This window comes from Lygodium microphyllum, chromosome 2, assembly GCF_053477565.2.
Source record: "Lygodium microphyllum isolate KBCC chromosome 2, Lygodium_microphyllum_v1.1.10, whole genome shotgun sequence".
NCBI lineage: Eukaryota > Viridiplantae > Streptophyta > Polypodiopsida > Schizaeales > Lygodiaceae > Lygodium > Lygodium microphyllum.
In genome coordinates, this window is record NC_141136.1 from 37070825 (window position 1) to 37076247 (window position 5423).

Sequence of the window (5423 nt, forward strand, 5' to 3'; positions counted from 1 at the left end):
CGACACACATCAGCTTAAAGAAACTTAAACAGATTATTTCAATGTAGGACTTGCGCAGCAAGTACAAAGTCATGTAGTCTTATGACTGATTCACAAGACGAAAGGGTAAATAACCTCAACAAGGATGGCAGATCCTTACTCAAGTTATCTTGCAAATGGATGTATTCTTGGATATCCTTCTAAATAAGAAAAGTTATAAGCCAGAAACTAAAGTATCTAATGAACTTTAGGGTTGACCAAGTTGGGTTAATAAGGTACGCCCTAACCCGGAGTATAAAGGATCTCGCCAAGTTACAAGACACCTTGGGAACGAGTGTTGATACACTCAAAAGGAAAGAATAATTCCTTAGCAGTTTGCCAAACAACACGGTCGATTTAATGGAAATGTTTGTGCTTGCTAGAGATTTTTGAGCACTGTTTGAGTTATGAATTACAAATTAAATGAATACCTATACTTTAGGTTGAAGGCCTGAAGGGAGAGGCAGTTTCCGTTACCCCCGACTGCCTGCCTAACCCTAACCAAGGGGGTTGTTGACGGCGCCGGGAACGTGGACCGAACCCGCCACGAGAGGTCTCTCCGTTAAGCTCTAGTTGGAGCAGAAGGACGCTTGGGTGCCAGGGGGGCTCTGGCCGTAAATCCCTCGCCTTTCGGGTCCTGCACAAGAGGCTAACGTGACTCGGGATTGGATCTCAAGGCCCACATACTAGTCTACGGGCAGAAGCTTGGAATAGTGATCACTGTGGATTACTGGATAGCCTTCGGGCAGATTATGGACAAGCCTACGGGCGGAACTCCTTGTATTTCAAAGATAAAAATGATGATATGTTAATAAAGAACTTGTTTAATATTGTTTTTCTATGTCACGTGATAAGATTACGTGAAGGAACTAGTGTTTAAAGGATTTATTAAAGAAGCTGGTTGTTACATGTCAAAATAATGTGTTAGGTAATTACATAACTAAAACAAACCGAGGAAAGTGCGGAGGATGGGCCATAGGTCCGTCCTGCAGTTGGGTGGTCCTGCTTAGCCGGGAACTTTTCTCAAAGAACAGCTGGATGATCGTCAAATAAAACGAATAACGAAAGCGATGACCTAGAGTTATGTCTTAACCGATTTACACTATTTTAGGGGAACGGAATGGGACTATGTCTTATGGCAGAGAGGTTGAGCTTTGCATCCCTCCCGTTTTCCATTCTCCTTGAACCAAGTGCAACGTGAATCCGTTTCGGACCTGGCGTTTGTGCATAAAGTAGTTTGCTTGGGTCCGACGCTAGTTGCTGTTAGTTAATGACCAGTCAGGAAAACCCTAATTCCGATCGATCCTAAGTGGGAACGGCCAGGATACTTCTGCTACGTGGCAAACATGGAAAGACCTAGATCGCAAATTCCGTAACATTCCATGGGAGTGCCGGACGGAGCTTTCTAGACATCCCTTCCAATGGACTGCTAAGACGTGTCTTGGATGATACAAAGAGGACACGTTACACCTAGGCAAACTACTTTACGCAGAAATGTCAGGGTCAAAGCGGATTCATGCTACACTTGGTTCAAGGAGAATGGAAAACGAGAGGGATGCAGAGCTCGATCTCTTTGGCCATAAGGCATAGTCCCATTCCGTTCCCCTAAAAGAGCATAAATCAAGATTCTAGTAACCTAAACTCTAGGTCAGCATTGCCTGCTGTTCATTCCCTTCGAGAAAAATTCCTTGCTATCCATTTCACTTGAGAAAAGTTACCGGCCAACCGGGACCACCCATGAGTAGTAGGACGGACCCATGGCCACATCCACTGCACTTTCCTCAGGGTTGTTTTAGTTGTCTAATTACCTACTACATTTAGTTGGACATGCATAAAACAACTTTCTTAATTATCTAGTTAGACACTAGTTCCTTCACGTAATCTTAGCACTTGACATAGAAAAACAATGTCAAACAAGTTTCTTTCAAATAATTCATCTTATTTATCTTTGGAAGACATCATATAATCCATAATCTGCCCGAAGGCAATCCATAATCCACCTGAAGGCTATCAAGCAATCCACAGGGATTACTAATCCAAGATTCCGCCCATAGACTAGTATGCAGGCCTTGAGATCCAATCTTGAGTCGCGTTGGCCTCTTGTGCAGGGCCCGAAAAGGCAAGGGATTTACGGCCAGAGCCCCCCTTGGCACCCAAGCTTCCTCCTGCTCCAAGTAGCGCCCAATAGAGAGACCTCTCGCGGTGGGTTCGGTCCACGTTCCAGGTGCGGCTAACAACCCCCTTGGTTAGGGTCAGGCAGATAGTCGGGGGTGATTGATGCTGTCTCTCCCTTCAGGCCTTCAACCTGAAGCATTAGTTATCTTTCCATCTTTAGTTCCTTGAGCAAACAATGCAAACAGTGCTCCTAAACTGTTATAAACACAATCAATCTAGTGGTCGTTTAGTTGGCCAACTACTAAGGAGTGAATCCTCCTCTCTGAATGTATCTAGCATTCAATCCACGATTAATTGCGACTTCACAAGATCCCCAAGGGTTTGTTTGTTTACCCCTTTTGTCCTTGGGTTAGGGTCATACCCTGTCAACCCAAATTAACCATTATCTTAGATTTCTTAAGTTAAGACAATGAATCCTGGGTACTATGTCGCTCTAACTTGATTGACCCTTTGCTTACTAAGCAAAACATAACTTCCCTTAACTTGGCAAATCAGCCCAAAAAAGGTGATGTAACAGGATGACTACTCATCCCCTTGCAAGTTAGACTTGTGCTAGAACCTGCCAATCTTATTCCAAGGAGTGGCAAATTTTATCTTGTGGTTAAACCACAAAGCCATGCGACGTTGCAACTTGTTGCACAAGTGTCGCACCTAACTCATGAGATCATTTCACCCATTGACTAGCATTTCCTGGTCAAGGAATTTTGTTTAGACAAGATGCAGGGTTTAGGGCATCTTCTTACCCAACCAAGCCCTAATTGTACTAGGCCGACAACATCCTAGGGTTTCCAAACTCAATCTGAGTTTTTTTAACATTAAGTCGGTCGATCCTTAGGGTAGAAACCCTAGATCGTTGTTTGCATGGGCGTCCAATTGACCCAAACATTCCGTGAATGTGGGTAGAACCTTTGGGTTTGAGGGCTTTGACTTGGTGTCCAAGTACGATACTAGGCTGCATTTCTGTCGTGCCAAGCCCTAGCTAGTACTTGAGGTGTTTATCGTGTCGACTAGATATGCCTATAAGAAACCCTAATGGTTATAATATCACAAGTGATTTGGATAAATTGACCTACTTGTCTTGCGACAAGAATGATCTTTCCTAGAGATGCTATACTAGTTTGCAAGACGTCACAATATATGTAAACATGTGATTCATTACTTCTATGCACCAAAAGGTTTGCAATAACTCTAACTTTTCTTGCTAAAGTCATTACACATGATAATTTGGAGAGTAACTTACATAGGACCTACTAGGTTTTGCATCAAGGAATTATGCCTACAACCTTTTGTCTAAGCCATTGAATTTCATGCTTTGATATGATATGCGATCTTTTCTAATTGCAACTTTGATGAATGAAACTTACACATGACGAATATGTAACATGCAACCCTTTTCTAGATACAACATCGTTAATGAAGTTCATGCAAGACCATTATGTACCATGCAACCTTAATCCATTCCGCAGGTGTCCTTGCATGCAACATGCAATGTCCATTGTTTCATTTTCATGCCATGCAACGGACTTTAACAATTCTTTCCATGCAAGTCATAACAAGGAAGTTATTGACTAAATGCAAGATACACTTGTTCTTTCATGGCCAATCAAGGATGCACTTAACAATTTCAACCTCTAACTCTAAGCAATATGCGCTTAGTCTTGTTACCTTCGAAGTGCATGAAAAAGCAACATGCAAATAAGCTCCAAAGACAGACAAGTAGTTTATGTTCGCAACTTTTGGAAATGCAAACGATCCAATTTTCATGACATGCACCAACCCTTGTCCATCGTTCAAAGAGATAATTTATCAAATGTACTTTTATCACTACCACATGAATTAACAATAAGCGTAAAATGCATTCTCCTTATGGAATTAAGCATGCTTAAAGAATTTCTTATACATGGGATTAAAATTGTAAAACCTGGGCTTGTGGATACATGGGGATGTCCACGTGTATGTTTGGGGAAGAACCGCCCGCGGGTGTGACTTGCATCTTCTTGGGAGCCATCGTAGATGTGATTATGGACTCCACGGATTCCTTCTAGCATTTACTATCACTCTCCGAGACTACCTGTAGGTCGATACCTTCCCCCTTGCGTAGGAATTGGAGCTTTACGAACCAAGTTTTAAAATCGAGGGAGGCACGTAGAAACAAGGCTTATGGGCCTTATCCTTTAGAAGCTTCTTAGAAGCTTCTAAAAAGCTTCTCATGTCTCCCAGAACCATGTGGAGGGGGGGAAGTAATGATTGTGTAACGTGTCCACTAGAAACATTCAGGACACGTCTTAGCAGTCCATCAGAAAGGATGTCTAGAAAGCTTCGCATCGCATTCCCATGGAATGTTACGGGATTTGCGATCTAGGTCTTCCCGCGTCTGCCACGTAGCGGAAGTATCCTGGCCGTTCCCACTTAGGATCGACCTGAATTAGGGTTTTTCTGATTTGGTCATTAGCTAACAGCAACTAGCGTCAGACCCGAGCGAGCTACTTTACGCAGAAACGCCAGGTCCGAAGCGGATTCACGCTGCACTTGGTTCAAGGAGAATGGGAAACAAGAGGGATGCAAGGCTCAACCTCTCTGCTCCATGAGGCATAGTCCCATTCCGTTCCCCTAAAGCAGCGTAAATCGGCTAAGACGTAACTCTAGGTCATCGCTCTCGTTATTCGTTTTGATGATGATGATCATCCCACTGTTCTTCGAGATTTTTGAGAAAAGTTCCCGGCTAACCGGGACCACCCAACGGACCCATGGTCCATCCTCCGCACTTTCCTTGATTTGCTTTAGTTATGTAATTATCTAACACATTAATTTGACATATAACAATCAGCTTTTGTAATTAATCTTGTTAAGCACTGGTTCCTTCACATAATCTTATCACGTGACATAGAAAAACAATATCAAGTAAGTTCTTTTTTTAACATTTCATCACATTATCTTTGAAATACAAGGAGTTCCGCCCGTAGGCTTGTCCATAATCCGCCCGAAGGCTATCCAGTAATCCGCCAGGAATCACTATTCCAAGCTTCCGCCCGTAGACTAGTATGCGGGCCTCGAGATCCAATCATGAGTCACGTTAGCCTCTTGTGCAGGACTCGGAAGGCGAGGGATTTACGGCCAGAGCCCCCCTTGGCACCCAAGCATCCTCCTGCTCCAAGTAGAGCTCAACGGAAAGACCTCTCGCGGTGGGTTCGGTCCACATTCCCGACGCGGTCAACAACCCCCTTGGTTAG